At 40.2% G+C, this 17,843-nt stretch overlaps 1 long non-coding RNA gene and 1 pseudogene across 3 annotated transcripts in view; one reads left to right on the plus strand and one right to left on the minus strand.

Annotated features, from left to right (window-relative positions):
* The window catches only part of LOC138147822 (uncharacterized), a 116,377-nt gene that overhangs the window by 73,376 nt on the left and 25,158 nt on the right, over positions 1–17,843 (minus strand). The gene's annotated exons all lie outside the window — the stretch shown is intronic.
* Positions 9,361–10,338, plus strand: LOC138147929 (peptidyl-prolyl cis-trans isomerase A pseudogene; annotated as a pseudogene).

Genomic DNA, 17,843 nt, shown 5'->3' on the forward strand with positions numbered 1-17,843 from the left:
ATCCCACGGTGCTCAACCTGGGGCAGCTGCACAGCTTCTCCCTCTGCCAAAGAGGCAGATATGGCACACTGCACACCAATTAAAGAAGGAGCTTGATGCTCCTTAGCATATGAATGAGGGCTCCCCATAGGAATATTTACTTCCACTGTCTGCCTCTTCCAGAGTAAATCCTGCCCAGACTCCCACCTCTCTCCCAGAAGCTACTGTTAAGACATCCACAGGCTGTTTTTGTCAGCTGCCCTTGGCAACTGTCCATTCCAAACCCAGCTCCTTCTTGTAGAACCAAGGGGGACAGTTACTGAGGAGTTAGGTCCAACACATAACCAAGCTAGCACTATCCTGTGACCAATGGGAACTTGAGATCAATATTAGTAAAGAACTGAGACTTCTGAAAGATTCCATGGATCACCCATCATTCTGAAGGATTATCTTGATGAGGGGAGAGTGAATGATTTTAAAACCCAGGGATTAGACTTGAATTTCAAACTAAAGGTGGTGAGGGGGAGTATTAAAAAAGGATTTTGTGATTTGGGGAGACAACACCTCTTTTAGAATTGTTTCACTGATCTCACAGCTGACCGGCTTTTCCTGGGGCCTATTAGAAATCCACAACTTTCTTAATAAATCACTTTGGAAGGTTAAGTCAAGCATATCTTACTAGGTTTTCTCTATAAATGTGTATGTTTTTCTTTCTTTCCCTTCCTTCCTTTCTTCTTTCTTTTTTTATTAATTTGTTTTAAACTTAAATATACAGTAAGAAAAGAAAAAGACACAATATAAACTTAAATATTAAAACTTAAATACAAAATGAGAAAAGAAAAAAAGCATTGTCCTATCTTGCTTCCTTCCTTCCTTCTTTCTTTCTTTTTTTTCCCCTAAGATGATGGAATGCATTTTAAAATGAAGTAGTAAGGTACCACAATGATAATGAAATGCTATCACACTCTTTGGGTCCCAGATTATACTAGTATGATGGCAAATCAATGTAAAAGGATGCATATTAAAATCAGTGAGGGGGAATGAAGGTAATGTTTTAATTCACAACAAGATTATGTTTTAATAAATTAGCTCCTTCACAACAATCCTTCAATAAGCTCAATTTTAGGAGCTTCTGAGATGACAATATCCAGAAAGAGAATCAGTTTCTTGAAGACTGAGGCCATGGAGACTGAAAGAAAATATTCCTAGCCTCCTGCTATCCATCATGGTATACTTTTAAAACAAATACTTACTGAAAGGACAAATGACATTAAGGTCAAAGAAAGGAAGATGGGACATGACAACTGTCTTTCCCTGTTTTTCAGCATGCAAAGGTCTGTCTCAGGGAAGATTTAGATTTCCTTCACTTGGGATGTGGGATAAGAGAGCAGAACCCCCCCCCCAAAAAAAATTAATAATGGATAGATGTTGAAGAAAGGAGAATTTAATCTGGATTCAGGAAAGACTTCAGAACAGGTAGAGCTCTTCCATAGTGGACTGGGCTGCCTCAGAAGATGGTCGGCTTCTTCACTCTTCAAGTCAAGAAATCAAGTCAAGCCAAGTATTCATTGGGCATCTCCTTTATGGTCAGACACTGTCTTCAAATAGAGGCTAGATGCTCACCTTGGAAAGATGATGCAGAAGGGATTCCTATTCTTACGTGGGTGGGACTAGATAAATTCTGAGGCTCTTTCCAGCTCTGAATTTGTTTGAAAAGCAATCATAACTAAAAGGCTTCTGTCCAGGCAGCCTCTGCTTTGTCAGGATACCTCCCAAAGGAGAAAGTCTTTATTCTGTAGCCAAACCAAGATGAGGAAGCCTTTTTTCAGACTTTTTGTCCTTCCTAGGGTCTCAGCATTGAAACTTTCAGTTCAGTATTGTTATTTTCCAGGAAGTATCCAGCACTACTCATCCAGCACTGCTTGAATCATCTAAAAATAAACATTAAAGATAATCTCTTGACCCTACCACCCCCTCCAGTTATTGTCCTATATCTCTCCACTCACTATTTCCACCTCAACACTTCCCAGAGCCATCGAACTCTTAGAAAAAGCTGCCTATACCCATTACCACAATCTCCTGTTCTCTCCCTCATTTCTTAGCCCCTTGATATCTGATTTCCACCTTCACCACTTCTCTCTCCAAAAGTACCATTAATCTCTCAACTGCCAAAGCCATTGATTTTTTTACTGGCCCATATTTTTCTTGATCTCTGTAATGGTAAGGGGATTTGGAGATCTTCCCTGCCCCTTAATAGGCCTAAGGAATTTCAAGATTTTCCCTGTCCCTTAATGGGCCTCAAATGGAACCCAACAAAAGGGGGGGCTGGATTGGGGGGAGGCTTGTTTTTCAGGAAAGCCCACACCTTGTGTTACTTTGCAGTTAGGCAGTGGGTCATGAAGACTGTGATATCTTCTGACCCTGAAGAAGGGTATATATACTCTTAGCTGAGGTTTTGCTTTGAGACTCACTTGTGGGAAGAGTTGTGTGATTTGGCCAGATGAGACTCTGGGTAGTCATTGAGCCCCCCAGCTTTGAAAACCCAGATGTTGGTGCTTCTCTCACTGGCAACTGTGTATGTGTGTAATGGTCAGACAACTAGAAGTCCTGTCTGTTGGTCTGTTGAATTATGTTATTTTCTCTGTCTGTAATTTTTTTTTATGCTTCTAATTTCTGCTTGTATTTTATGAAGTTCAGGGTGCTGATTTTTTCCCCTGAACTAAGGGCATGTTGACCCCTTTAAAGGTCCTTTCCTTTAGAAAAGCGGATGAAAGAACCTGTGCTAGCAGCCATTCTGGTTATCCTAGGGACACCCTCTCCTCTATATTCTTTTCTGGATTTTCATGATGCTGCTGCTCTTACAGAGGCAGCTAGGTGGTACAGTGGATAGATTGCTGGGCCTGGAGTCAGAAAGACGTGAGTTCAAATTCAGTTTCAGATGCTTACTGTGTGACTTTGGGAGAGTCACTTAACCTCTGTCTGTCTCAGTTTCCTCATTTGTAAAATGGTGATAATAATAGCATCTACCTCCCAGAATTGTTGTGAGGATAAAATGAGTTACTATTTATAAAGGCCTTAGCATAGTACCTGGCACATAGTAGGTGTTTGATAAATATGTGTTTCCTTCCTTCCTTCTCCTACCTGTCTTACTGATCCATCTCAGTCTCCTTTGCTGGCTCATCATTCATATCATGCTCCAAGAATTTACCTTGGGCCCTCTTTTCTCTTACTCTATTCTCTCTTGGTGACCTCAGCTCCAATGGGCCTCAAAGACTAACTCAAATTTGAAATTTGCTTAAGCCTCTAAGGTATTTAGGAAGACAACTCACAGATCCATATCTAGCCCCCATGCTTCACCTGAATTCCAGGTCTACATTATCCATTGCCTATTGGAAATTTCCAATTGGATATCCTGTAGGCATTCCAAGCTCAACATGTACAAAATAGAATTTCTTATTTTTTTCCTTCCCCCCCCAAATCCACTCACATCTTCCAAACTTATCTATTTCTGTTGAGTACACCTCAGTCACCCTGTCTTACCACCTTGGAATCATTCCTGACTCCTCAATCTAAATCATCCGCTAAATGTAATCAGTTTTATAAATCTTATTGATATTTGTTGTTTGGTCATTCAGTTGTGTCTGACTCTTCAAGACCCCATGGACTATAGCACGCCAATACCGTTCAGTGGGTTTTCTTGACAAAGATACTAGAGGGTTTTGCCATTTCCTTCTCCAGTGGATTGAGACAAACAGAAATCAAGTGGCTTGTCCAGGGTCACACAGCTAGCAAGTGTCTGAGGTCAGTGACCTGGGGTCTCAGGTGCTCCTGACTCCAGATCCAGCACTCTATCTACTGGAGTCCTCTCTAGTCATCCTAATGAACATCTGGCCACTGGACCCAGATGGCTCTGGATGAGAAAGTGAGATGGGTGACCTTGATTAGCCCTCCTTCATTCAAATCAAAGTGAACTTCAAGTCATATAATCATCTCCATGATGTCATGGTCTTCTTCAAGAACAAAGGGAAAACACAACAACAAGCTATCCACTGAACTACAAAGCTGCCTTCTGATTGATTCTGCCTCTACAATATATCTCAATCAATCAATAAACATTTATTAAGTGCCTGATGTGTGCCAGGAATTGTGCTAAGCACTGAGGATACAAAAAGGGAAAAAAATAACCCCTGCCCTCAGAGAGCTCACAGGCTAATGAAGGAGACACATACCAACAAATATTTGCAAAGCAAGTTATATACAGGATAAACAGGAGCTAATTAACAGAGGGAAGGCACTGGAATTAAGAAGAGATTTTCTAGAAGGTGGTATTTTATTTGGTCCATAGTTGGGGTGGAAGAGGGAGAGTGCTCTACATGGAGGACAGTCTGAGAGAATGCTGGGAGGTGAAAAATGGGTTTCTTGTTCATGAAACAGCCAGAAGGCCAGTGTCACTGAATCAGAGTATGTGTCATGAAGTAATTGGAAGACTGGAAAATTAGAAGGGGGTGGGGGTGGGAAGGTAGTTATGAAGGGTTTTGAATGCTAAACAGAGCATTTTGTATTTGCTACTTGAGGCAATAGGAGGCCACTGGAATTTATTGAGTAGGGGGGCCACATGATTGTACTGGCATTTTAGGAAAATCACTTTAGTGGCTCCCATCTGTCTCCTTCTTTCCATTTATACTGCTACCAGTATACTTCCATCTATCATCACCTCTCATCTAGACTACTGTAATAGCCTCCTAATTGATCTCTCTGCCTCTGGCTCCCCCCTATTCCAATCCATCCTCCACCCAGCTGCCAAAGTGGCATTCTTTAAGCTCAATTCTGACCGTGTCACTCCCTTGCTCAGAAAAATCTCCAGGGGCTTCCTGACATCTCTAGGAACAAATAAAACTCTTCTCTGGATATTGAAAACCCTTCATAGTCTTGCTCTAACTTACATATCCGGATTTAGAACACATAACTCTCCTTCATGTGCTCTACAATCCAGTCAAACTGTCCAACTTGCTAAGCTTCACACATATCATTCCATCTTACATTTTTGTGCCAATGTCCATTGTACTGTCTCCAATGGCAACTTATTATCTTTTGCTTTCAAAGTCCTTTAAAACCTGTCTCCTCCACCTTTCCAGTCTTCTTATATCCCACCCCCACCTCCATGTACTCTGAAATATAGTGACACTGGTCTCTTTGACTGTTCCTCACACAAGACACGCCACCTCTGGATTCCAGGCATTTTCTCTAACATCCATGCCTAGAATGGTCTCCCCTCTTCATTTCTGCCTTCTGGCTTCCCTGATTTCCTTCAAGTCTCACCTAAAATCGTTTTTGTTTTTTCTTTAGTAACACTTATATTACTTGCTACATAGTATATGAACAGACTACTAATTACATTTGTTGTTGTTCAGTAGTTTTCAACATTCATTTCCACAATATTTTGAGGTACAAATTTTTCTCCCCATCTTTCCCCTACCCCTTACCCCAAATTAGCAAGTCAACTAAATACCTCTTACCCCAATCTGTTCTCTCTTATGTCATCCCCCATCCCCCCCCTTAACTTTCTAGTAGGGTAAGATGGATTTCTATACCCCAGTGCTTGTATATCTTATTTCCCAGTTGCATGTCAAAAGCAATTTTTTTCAACATTTGTTTTTAAAACTTTGAGTTCCAGATCTTTTCCCTTCTTCCCTCCTCACCCACCCACACTGGGAAGATAAGCAATTCAATATAGGTTGTACATGTGCAGTTACACAAAACATTTCCATAGTAGTTCTATTGTAAAAGACTAACTATAATTCCCTCCTTCCTATCCCATCCACCACTATTCTATTTTCTCCTTTGACCCTGTTCCTTTTCAAAAGTGTTTGTTTCTAACTAACCTCTCCCCCAATCTTCTCTCGCTTCTATCATTCCCCCTCTTATCCCCTTCCCCCTATTTTCCTGTATGGTAAGATACCCAATTAATTGAATGTGTATGTTATTTCCTCCTTAAGCCAAATTCAATGAGAGTAAGGTTAACCCATTCTCTTTCACCTTCCTGCTCTTCCCCTCCATTGCAACAGTTTTCTCTTGCCTCTTTTATATGAAATAATTTACCCTAATCTATCTCTTCCTTTCTCCTTCTCCCAATAAATTCCTCTCCCACCCCATAATTTCATTTTTTTAGATATCATTCCTTCATATTCAACTCATCCTATGCCCTCTGTCTATGTATACAGGTACATACATATGTACACACTCACATACATATTTATGCACACATACACCCTCCTATACATACATATGTATGTATACAGATATATAGAGATATATACACATATATATTCACTTCAACTATCTTTACTGAGAAAAGTCTTATGAGTTACAATGATCATTTTTCCATGTAGGAATGTAAATAGTTCAACTTGAATAAGTTCCTTATGGTTTCTTTTTTCTGTTTACCTTCTCATGCTTCTCTTGCATCTTGTATTTGAAAGTCAAATTTTCTGTTCAGCTCTGGTTTTTTCATCAAGAATGCTTGAAAATCCTCTATTTCATTTAATGACCATATATTTCCCTGAAGCATTATACTCACTTTTGCTGGGTAAGTGATCCTTGGTTTTAATCCCAGCTCCTTTGACCTCTGGAATATCATATTCCAAGCCCTTCTATCCCTTAATGTAGAAGCTGCTAGATCTTGTGTTATCCTGATTGTGTTTCCACAATACTCAAATTGTTTCTTCCTGACTGCAGAATTTTCTCTTTGACTTGGGAACTCTGGAATTTGGCTATAATATTCCTAGGAGTTTTCTTTTTGGGATCTTTTTCAAGAGGTGATCAGTGAATTCTTTCCATTTCTATTTTGCCCTCTGATTCTAGAATATCAGGATTTTCTTGCATCGTTCTCATTTCTCTTCCCAATTTTCCCCCCACTTCTCTTACTTGATTTTCAAAATCCTTCTTGAGCTCCTCCATGGCCTGTAACCAATTCGTATTTTTCTTAGAAGCTTTTGAAGCAGGACTTCTGACTTTGTTGTCTTCCTCCCATTTCATGCTTTGATCCTTTTTGTCCCCCAAAAAGGATTCTATGGTCTGTTTGTGCTTCCTTGGCTTGCTCATATTGCCAGCCAATTACCTGATTTTTGAGCTCTTTGCCATGGTAGAACTCTGCTTCCAGAATGGAGGTAGCTTTGCCCCAAATTGCTGGGGGTTTTGCAGCTGCTGGAGCTATTAGGAAGGTGCCCTCTCTACAGCCCCCACAACTCTGGCTTATTGGCCACTCACCCCAGGACTACCACCCAAGACCACAATCCAGATCCAAGCAGGTCAAAGCAAAAGCAATTACCCTCTGAATGGTTGCTTGGTCCCCCTACTATCTGCAGACCAGGAGCTCTGGAGGCAGCCATGCAGCAGCAGCTGCAGTCACCATGCCTCTGCTACTTTTTGCCCCAGGGACAGGGACCAGACCATGCTCTTCTCCACCCAGTTCCAACAGAATTCCCCACTGACCTTTTACTTTCTTTTTGGCATTTATGGGTTGAGAAGTCTGGAAACTGCCACAGCTGCTGGTGATTCACTCTCCTGAAGTCTGCTCTGGCCATTGCTTGTCAGAGCTGCCCCAGGGCCAGAACCAGGTGGCTCATGTGGGACTGTGTTTGGCTCTCAGCCTGGTTCGATAGACCCTTTCCGTCAGCCTGCAAGGCTGCCTTCAGCAGGAGGTTTGTTTCTCTCTGTCACTTTGTGGGTTCTGTAACTAAAATTTGTTTAGAGTCATTTTTTTATATGTATTGGAGATGGTGGGAGCCAGAGCTGCATGGAGGTCCTGTTTTTACTCTGCCATCTTGGCTCCACTCCCCTCACCTAAAATCTTACCTTTTTCAAGAAGTCTTTGTGACTCCTCCCCCCCCCCATTCATAATGTCTTCCCTCTGTGATTACCTCCAATTTATTATAGATATAGATCTATAGATCTGTGTCTATATCTATCTTGTTTGTGCATAGCTGTTTGCATGTTGTTGTCCCCATGAGACCATGATCTCCTTGAGAACAGAAGCTATCTTTTGTCTTTCTTTGTCTCCCCTATACTTAGCAGGGCCTAGAAGGAAGCAGGTGCTTAATAAAGATTTCTTGATTGACTGACTGTCCCTTGTGCTTGGAATGCCCTCCTTCCTTACCTCTACCTCTTAGATTCCCAAGCCTCCTTCAAATTCAACTCAAGCATCACCATCTACCTGAGATCTTTCTGATTCATTTCACACATATTAGCTGCTAGTGTCTTCTTTTTTTTTTTTTAAAGCAATCGGGGTTAAGTAACTTGCTCAAGGTTACACGGCCAGTTATTTCTGGGTGTGGTGCTGAATATCTGAGTGCAGATTTGATCCAGGTCATCCTGACACTGGAGCCGGTGCTCTTACTCACTGTGCTACCTGGCCACCCTGCCGCTAGTGTCTTTTGCACCCACCTTATACACACACACACACACAGACACACACACACACACACATATATATATATATATATATATATATATATACATACATATTTTTTTTTTAGTCTACATAAATGCCTACACATTGTTTCCCCTAACCAAATGTTGGCTTCCTGAGCAGTTCTATTGTTTTTTATTTGTAACCCCAGTACTGGGCACAGTGACTGGAACAAGTCATAATAACGTGTTGGTTGATTGATTGAGTCTTCTCCAGGTGAATTTTTTTGTGGCCATTGTTCATCTGAGGAAGAAAATGAAAAAACAAAATAAAGCAAAACTCTACAGCTGCCAGTCCCTGACTTGATTGCCTTCTTATTGTACTTTCAAATAATTTTGATATTGCTATACTATAATGCCACCTTTTATTCACAGAGCTCAAACCACTTTATAAACATTAACTCAGGAGTTAATATTATCCTGATCATTATACAGATGGGAAAATGGAAGAGATAGAAAGTGAAGCAACTGAAGGTCATACACCACACTGTCAGTCAATGGCCACATACAGAACAGAACCAGTGTAGCCAGTTCAGATTTCTCCAGGAAGAAGGTAGTATCCTTATCAATCTGTTCCTGAGATACAGCCCCTTTAAAAAATAAATGTAAGATACTCTGAATTTGAAATCCCCAGTTACACACACACACACACACACACACACACACACACACACATCTCCTATTTTCACATTTTTTTTCTTTCTGACTGCCCTTCCTTCTTTCCCATTTTCCTTTCCCAAACCCTCTTAATTCTATTGCCTTCCCTCTGTTAATTATGTTCTGTTTCTCCTGTATATAGCTTGTTTTGTATATATTTGTTAGCATGTCGTTTCCCCCATTAGATTGCAAGTTCCTTGAAGGCAGGGACTGTTTTTTGTCTCTTTTTGTAAACCCAACACTTAGCACAGTGCCTGGTATATAGCAGACACTTAAATGTTTAGTGATTGATTTTTCCACAGCTCAACAATAAGCACCAGAATTAAAACTTTTAAATGTGGTTAACAGAATGCCAGGCATGCCACCATATTCTCAGATCCCAGGGGTTAGAATTTAGCAGGCCTGTTTCAGACGCCGCCACCTGGAGTCCTTGTCTTGGTTCCGTCCACGGGATGCCTATTCACGCAGCCTCTTCCTCTGCTGTCGCGCCCAGCCCCGGCATCTGTGGCCATGGCCAATCCTAACATGTACTTCGACATTGCTGTTGATAAGGAGCCCCTGGGCTGGATTACTTTTGAGCTCTTTGCAGACAAGCTTCCAAAGACAGCAGAAAACTTCCGTGCTCTGAGCACTGGAGAGAAGGGATTTGGTTACAAGGAATCCTGCTTCCACAGAATCATTCCTGGGTTCATGTGCCAGGGGGGTGACTTCACATGCCATAATGGCACTGGTGGCAAGTCTATCTATGGGGAGAAATTTGCTGATGAGAACTTCATCCTGAAGCATACTGGTCCTGGCATCTTGTCCATGGCAAATGCTGGACCCAACACAAATGGCTCCTAGTTTTTCATCTGTATTGCTAAGACTGACTGATTGGATGGCAAGCATGTTGCCTTTGGCCAAGTGAAAGAAGGCATGAACATTGTGGAAGCCATGGAGCGTTTCGGTTCTCGGGATGGCAAGACCAGCAAGAAGATCACTATCGCTGACTGTGGACAGCTCTCATAAGTTTTTTTTTTGTTTTGTTTTTTGTCTTAACCATCAAACCATTCCTCTGTAGCTGGAGAGAGCACCCCCAAATCCCATCTGCTCTTATACCCTGTAATCCTTGTGCTCTCACTTGCTGCTGTTCTCTTTGGATTTCACTTCCTTTTTCCTTCCACAAGTCTGGCTAGACAACAGAGTTAAGTTTATGAGTATGAAATAAAAACTAAACTACAAAAAAAAAGAAAAGAATTTAGCAGGCCTGCCAGTCAAAAGTAGATTTCACTAAATACTCTTTTCTGCTACTTGTATTCATTCTTCTCAAGTGTGCTTTCTGTGGGAGGTTTGGGGGAAGCAATGAGTCCCCATGAGAAGAAACAGTAACCACTGGACAGGGACACAAGAAATTAAGAAAATGGAGTAAAATCATTGGGTGACATTAACACAGGCTAGAAAGTTAAGCTATGGGAAATTTAGCTGGGGGAGGGGTAGGATGAATTGGAGAATGGAGCAAGAGGTGGAGAGGTTTTCTTTCTTCCCAAGAAAACAGAACACCCTCATTCAAATCTCCCTTACTAGCAGTGTTACAAAGAGCCCACACTGATTTCTCTGTGCCTTGATCCTTACTTCCAGTTTCCATACTTATTCCTGGGTCTTCCTTATCAGACCAACTTTTTTGGGTCATAGGATAATAGATGGAGTGCTAGAAGGGACCTTAAAAGTTATCTAGTTCAACCCCATTTCTTTATGGATGAGGAAATGAGGCCCAGAGAGATTAAATAATAATAAATGTTAATATTTCTATAGCACTTTAAGGTTTGCTCTGCGTGTGTGTGTGTGTGTGTGTAATCTCAATTGATCCTCACAAAAACCCTGGGAGGTAGGTGCTGTTATTATCACCATTTTACAGATGAGGAAACTAAGGCAGAGAAGTTAAGTCACCTACACAGGGTCATATAGATTGAAAGAGTCTAAACTGGGATTTGAACTCAGGTTTTCCTGACTCCAGGCCCAGGGGTCTTACTCATTGCCCAAACTAGATGCCTAAATGACTTGCTCAAGGTCACAATTTGACCACCTCTCTTTTTTATCCCCTTCTAAAACAAATATTCAGATAGGACCTAATCTCCAGAACATCTCTTCTCTCTGAGCAAACCTCTGGCTTGGTCATATCTCCTTTCCTGCCAGCATACAACAGACTGAAGTTATAAATGGAAAAATTGAATGTCCCTGGGGAAAGAAATAAAACAAGATTTTCTTAGAGTAAAAATCAGGTTAGATATATGAACCTGGTGGTGGTGCCAATTTCTTTGACTAGTCACATTTCTTTTAACAGCCCAGGTTAACAGGTGAATCACACTCTTAGAAGGTAATTGGTCAGTTGTTCAGTGGCCTGAGGGGTAATTTGTCCTTATATTTATCTGGGGCATGGGAAAGAAGAGCACTGACGATTCACCTTAGTAAGCTCTGACATTATATTAGTTAGTTAGACATCATGAGAATTTACCCTTTAACTAGGACAGGGTGACTGAGGCTTTGCCTAAGGGCAAATACTTCAACTCTATAGAAAAAAAGTCAACAAGCATTGTATGTGGCAGGCACTATTAAACACTGGACAACAGATCTTAACACTTACTAAGCAAGAATACTCTATTAAAATAGCAAGCTGACCTATGATGAATAAGGGTAAACTCTTCCTTTTCATGGCCCACTCCCCTAACCCCTCTAAAATGCAGGCACTTCAATGCTGCTTTCTTCCAATGGACACCTCATACTAACTTTACACAAGTTTGCAGTATTTGGATAAGGCACAAGCATTTCTAGCTATGGCTTTGTTTTTGTGGGAATCTAAAATCTAACCCCCAATGGAAGGGCAGCTAGGTGGTGTATTGGATAAAGCACTAAACTTGGGATCAGGAAGACTTGGGATCTGGCTTCAGATACTTGCTAGCTGTGTTACCCTGGGCAAGTCACTTGACCCAGTTTTACCCAGTTTCTTCATGTGTAAAATGAGCTGGAGAAGGAGATAACAAAAAAATCCAATATCTCTGCCAAGAAACCCCCAATGGGGTCATGAAGAGGCAGACATGACTTAACATGATTCAATGACAGCAACAAACCCCTAGTGGAGCAAGTCACAATTATCTCTCAAATCCATCCCTAGAGTCCCTGTCTTAACAGGTCACATTATCTATGAGTTTTCAGAGTGACAACATAACAACCAAGCCTTCTACCTTTGCTCTTTCCATTGTGGAGGTAGATTTTTTTAACCATATGTTCTAACTAGGTTTAAAATATGACATGACGTTATGCCCAAATACAAAGCAGGCTAGTACCGTTTCCAAAGTTGCAGAACAAAACTTAAAAGAACTAATGGTCTTTTGCAGCATCACTGAAAAACATTAACTAGGTTGTAGAGATAGCATACTATCTGCTAAGGGCTTTTGCCCCCCAAAATAACTTTTTTCATGGAGATTTAGCCACAACCTCACTTGTTCTGCAAAGAGTACACTTCAATGCAGTCATAAAAGAAATATTTGGGGGTGGCCAGGTAGCACAGTGAGTAAGAGCACCGGCTCCAGTGTTGAGATAGACCTGGAGATCGAATCCCGGGCTCAGACACTTAGCACCCACCCAGAAACACCTGGCCGTGTAACCTTGAGCAAGTTACTTAACCCCAATTGCTTAGGGGCGGCCAGGTGGCTCAGTGAGTAAGAGCACCAGCTCCAGTGTCAGGATGACCTAGATCAAATCTGGGCTCAGATACTCAGCACCACACCCAGAAATAACTGGCCATGTAACCTTGAGCAAGTTGCTTAACCCCAATTGCTTAAAAAAAAATTTTTTTTTTTGAAAATGTATTGACTGTCATTTCATGGTATCATAGATTTAGGGCTGGAAAGAACTTTTAGAGGTTATCTAAAACAATCTCCTCATTTTACAGATGGGAAAACTGAGGCACAGAGAGCTTAATTGACATATGGGTAGCCAGTTACAAAACAAAGATTTAAACCAAACTCCCCTGACTCCAGAGTCAGTCTTCTTCCCACTACATGACACTTCCTACATGAAAAAACCTCTATCGGAGGCAGCCAGGTAGCACAGCGAGTAAGAGCACCGGCTCCAGTGTTGAGAAGACCTGGAGGTCGAATCCTGGGCTCAGACACTTAGCACCCACCCAGAAACACCTGGCCGTGTAGCCTTGAGCAAGTTACTTAACCCTGATTGCTTTAAAAAAAAAAAAACCCTCTATCAAATCACTCACCATGCAATGGCAATCCTTTTTCTGGTCTGCTTACCCTTGTTGACCCTACATCCCACCTGGTTTAATAATCTATGCCTCTTCTTCCTCATCACCTATCTCCCATTCCAGAGTTCTGGAGAAGAAACTCCAGGGAGTGGCAGGAGGGAGTTACTCCTTGTTGAACAGAACTAAGTCCAGAGTAGCATCTCCTCTGAGTGTTTCCTTTACCCCAAGAGATAAAATTTTAATAAAGCAAACATTTAATAGATGCTTAGATTTTTTTTTTTTGCTTTTTGGAGGGCAGTTGGGGTTAAGTGACTTACCCAAAGTCACATGGCTAGTAAGTGTTAAGTGTCGGAGGCTGGATTTGAACTCAGGTCCTCCTGACTTCAGGGCCAGTGTTCTATTCACTGCACCACCTAGCCACCCCTAGAATGAAGTGTAACTTTGAGAAGCTATCCACATAGTTGGAGATTCCTCTGTCTCTATTTTGTGGCTATGCTTGTTTTGCAATTTGTTTTAAAGAAACATTAGCCATATCCTCCATCAGATGCTAGAGTCTATTATATACTCCTAGATTGACCCACAAACTAAACTTAAAATGCATTTTGGTGTTTTCTGGTTGCATCAAGCAACGTTCACTAAGGAATTCAGTGAGCAAGTATTTATGAAGGGCTTACTTATGTAACTCTGCAGCTAGAGAGCTGGACTCCACCAGGAAGACCTGTGCTCAAATCCCATTCCAGATACTTATCATATGTGTAACCCTGGGCAAGACACTTAACCTCAGTTTCCTTACCTGTGGCACAGGGATAAAAATGGTATCTACATCCCAGGGTTGGTGTGAGGATAAAATTAGATAATATTTGTAAAGCACTTTACAAACCTTATAGTGATATCTAAATACTAGTTATTATTATCACATTATTATTATTATTACAATGCCCAGAGCATAGTTCTAGGCATTAAAGGAAATAAAAGCTCAGCTAAGATTAAATTTGTCTTTATTCAAAATCAGTCAATTTCTCCAAAATTAGCACAGAGCATATTGTTTCATATATATAATTATAATATTGTGTATATATGTTATTAGCATATAAGTAGATATTGTATAATATATTAGCATATGTTATAAGCATATATTATATGTATTAAATACTCAATAATTATTTATTGAAAGAATAAATGAAATGTGGAATGAAACTATAACAGGAGCTTCACTTTATTTGATCAATTATGAAGCATATAACCACTGATGATGACAATAAGTTTAGGTGTGTGCATGGAATGAAAAAGTATATTGCTGTGGGAGGAAGGTGGTAAGGATAGAAAGCTTACTGTAGCTGTTAGGTATGTCTTCGAATTCCTCTATTTAAAGAACATCAATATGTTCCTTTGCTGCTTGTGATCAAGCATCTTTGGCATGGTAGCAGAGAATAGCACCCTGAATATGTTTGTGACCAAACATGGAGTAATTTATTGAAAGAATGAAGTCAAATTTGGCATCAGTAGACTGGGAAGAGAAGGAGGAAGGAGACGACAGAGAGAAAGAGTGTTGATCAATTTCAGCACATGCAGGATAAGAGCGAAGGGTGTGGGTAGTGTGGATTCAGACATTTTCAGAGGCTCTAATGTAAGGGGTTTGGGGATGGATGTCTGGGAGTGTGGAAATTGGGCTGGGACTAGTGTTGGAGGCCAACACTCTCTGCTGCTTAGACTACATGGAGCTTTGGATTCCAGCACCTTCCCATGCAGCAGTATCAGCATTTAAAGAGTAATGAGGAGAGATCCCTGCCTGAAGGGGTATCCAATTGGCATAGTTCTGAGTTCCCAGGAATTTCTGCATGGGAAAAATAAAATAACCCACTCAGAAAGAAGCCAAGGAACCCAGAGGCTAGATGTAAGAGTCTGTTGTCTACAAGTTCATGTCATAGTTTCTATTTGGGAATTGCTACCACATCAATGTTATTTTGTCCTTTAGAACTATAGTATTTACTTAACTAATGTTTACCTAATGCTGAAGGCTTCCTGTTTGCTTTAACCCAAACCTAAAAATGAAAGCAACTTGTGCTAATCAACATTGAACTCCAATCAGTTACATTCACACAGCAACTTGGTTCAGCAGAGCAAACAAATGAGCTTTGTTTGCAGTCATGGTAAGAGAGCAAGGTCAGTCATAAGTTTTTTTATACTGGTTTTCCCATTCATGGCAAAATTCTGGCAACAGGCTTCTATAGTGAACAAAATGGCATTCTCTCTTAGAGTTATGACCTGACCTCACCACATACCCAAGCTTAGAAATGTCTGCTACTCTCTTCCCTCATTTACATATGGCAGGGGGGAGTTTTCCTGGTGCTGTTACATAGTCGTCATACCACACAGCTGAGATGTCAATCTGCTTTTCACCAATTAATTCTCTGTCTCTCTATGAAACATGCTTTGTCTGATAAATCTTCCCGTTAAGCCTGAGCCTCAGCATGCTAATTAAGAGTTCCTGAAAACCCAGAACCCAGCATATTGTTTCTGAATTAGGAAAAATGAGTACTATATACACACTACCCTGAAAAGAGTGTCACAGCTAAACATAATTCTTCAAAATGAAACATAAAATAGCATACATTAATCTTTCCCTGCCTTTAAAATATGCTTGCGTGCTCAGAGCTGTTTGATTTGCATATATTAATAATGCCTTTCCCTTTGTCCCCATCCTCAGAATTTGCCGTTAGTTTACATAAAAGAATTCCCATACATCATACATTAAATTAGAAGAATCAGAAAGGTTATTGTCATATTAGAAAGAGAGAGAAGTTCAAGGGACTAAAAGCAGAGGCTACTTGTGCTCACTATTCCTCCTAGGTCTGGACTCTAGCTGTGAGGGAAGGAAATGCTTCAGAGGGTGCTCAGAGGGATGCGCCAATCAGCTAAGTCTTGGGTCCACTATCATCCAAACCAGTTTCCTTATTTGATCTTAACGAATTCAACTTGTGTTCCTAGCTCACTCCCATAATTCACAACCATACAAAACCAGTGGAATTTCCCCTCGAGACCTTGACCCTCTAAGACCACATAGATAAGGATGAACCCAAAAGACAGAACCTGTGGGGAATCCTAAAAGTCGCAGAAGAAACAGGCAAGGAACTGGACCCAAGTACCTCTGTGACTGCAGAAGCTGTTGTTTGCTCACTTCCCAAGCTGCCTACTTCACCACACCCAGAATTTTGTTCTTCCCCATCTTTTCACATTTGTTTATGCCTTTACGATGTTCTGAATGCCCCCTCTCACCTCTATCTGAACCTCACCCTTCTTTAAAATTCAGCTCAAATCATTTCAAAATAATGAAGCCTAGGGGTGGCTAGGTGGTGCAGTGAATAGAGCACCAGCCTTGGAGTCAGGAGGACCTGAGTTCAAATTTGGCTTCAGACACTTAACACAAAAAACTAGCCTGTGACCTTGGGCAAGTCACTTGACCCCAATTGCCCAACTTCCCCCCTCCAAAAAGCAAAAATAAATAATGAAGCCTTTCCTAGTAACTCCTCCATTGTAGGGCTTTCTCCCTCCTCTTAATTCCCATAGTAAGCATCATCAGCACCCTAACTGTGTTCTATTTAGTGATTTGAGCTTTTAAAAAAACCTTATGTCATATAAGGCAATATTTGAACCCAGGTCTCCCTCAACTTTAGGTGCAGGGCTTTAGTCACTAAATCATAATAGTTATTTAATAATTAGTAATAATTTAATAGTTAATAATAATAAAAGGACTGATAAGGAGGTGTATGTATAGAATGGCTTTACATGTTTATATACATTTGTGTCTAAGGGTAGTCCTCTCTAGGGTGGGGGGGCAGTGCTGGGAGTAGAAAAAAAGGAAAAAAGTTACATGATAACTTTATTATATATTTTAAAGGAATAGTATAATAGATTTGTAGTTACATGAGCAATCATCTTTTTTTCTATTTTACAGAAATGCTTGTTTATTTCTCAGCTTAAGAATAAAAGTAATAAAATTTGTTAAAATCATAATAGTTATTTAATAATTAGTAATAATCATTTAATAGTTAATAATAAAAAAAGAACTGAGAAGTAGATGTATGTATAGAATGGTCTTACATGTTTATACATATACATATTTGTGTCTAATGGTAGCCATCACTAAGAGGAGGGGGGAGCACTGGGAGGAGAAAAAAAAGGAAAAATTATATAACTTTATTATATATTTTAAAGGAATAGCATAATAGATTTGTAGTTTCATGTACAATCACATTTTTTTCTTATTTTACTGTATTATGGAAATGCTTGTTTTATTTCTTAAGTTAAGAATAAAAGTAATAAAATTTTTAAAAATCACAATAGTGCTTAGGGTTTAAAAAGTGCTTTTCTCATATTCTATTAAGTAGATAATATTAGCATTACTTTAAAATATTTTATTTTTTCCCAATTGCATGTAAAAAGAATTTTTATATTAATTTTAAACATTTTTATTTCCAAATTTTCCCTTTCCTTCCTTCCCCTCCCC

The sequence above is a fragment of the Petaurus breviceps genome, unplaced genomic scaffold (assembly GCF_028583685.1).
Source record: "Petaurus breviceps papuanus isolate PSGF00001 unplaced genomic scaffold, PetGlider_PUasm1.0 90808, whole genome shotgun sequence".
NCBI classification, from domain to species: Eukaryota; Metazoa; Chordata; class Mammalia; order Diprotodontia; family Petauridae; genus Petaurus; species Petaurus breviceps.